The sequence below is a fragment of the Penaeus monodon genome, chromosome 28, assembly GCF_015228065.2.
Source record: "Penaeus monodon isolate SGIC_2016 chromosome 28, NSTDA_Pmon_1, whole genome shotgun sequence".
In the NCBI taxonomy this organism is placed as follows: domain Eukaryota; kingdom Metazoa; phylum Arthropoda; class Malacostraca; order Decapoda; family Penaeidae; genus Penaeus; species Penaeus monodon.
Genome location: NC_051413.1, coordinates 1,749,021 through 1,749,354, shown reverse-complemented (window position 1 = coordinate 1,749,354; position 334 = coordinate 1,749,021).

The window sequence follows — 334 nt, the reverse complement described above, 5'->3', positions numbered from 1 at the left end:
CCAGGACTCGAACCTTGCTTGTTTATCCCACACTCGAACGGGTTTCAAATTTCTTTTTCCTTCCACCTTTTTTTTCCCCCTTAAACATCCGGGGATCCTGAACCAACCTCAACCAACTCCCTCAGCGTTTTCCTCAGCGTAGAATGACTACCCCTCTTCCCCCCCTCCCCCCCCTTCGTGCCCACCCTGCCTCGAGGGCAATAGGCCTACGCGCTCGAACTGCTGTAGGCCGAATGAACCGTAATTGAACCCCGCCCACTGGAGGTCAGGCGAGGGCGACCCAGCATTCCCGAGACAGAAAGCGAGTCATCGAATCTGTTCTTTTCTTATTAAT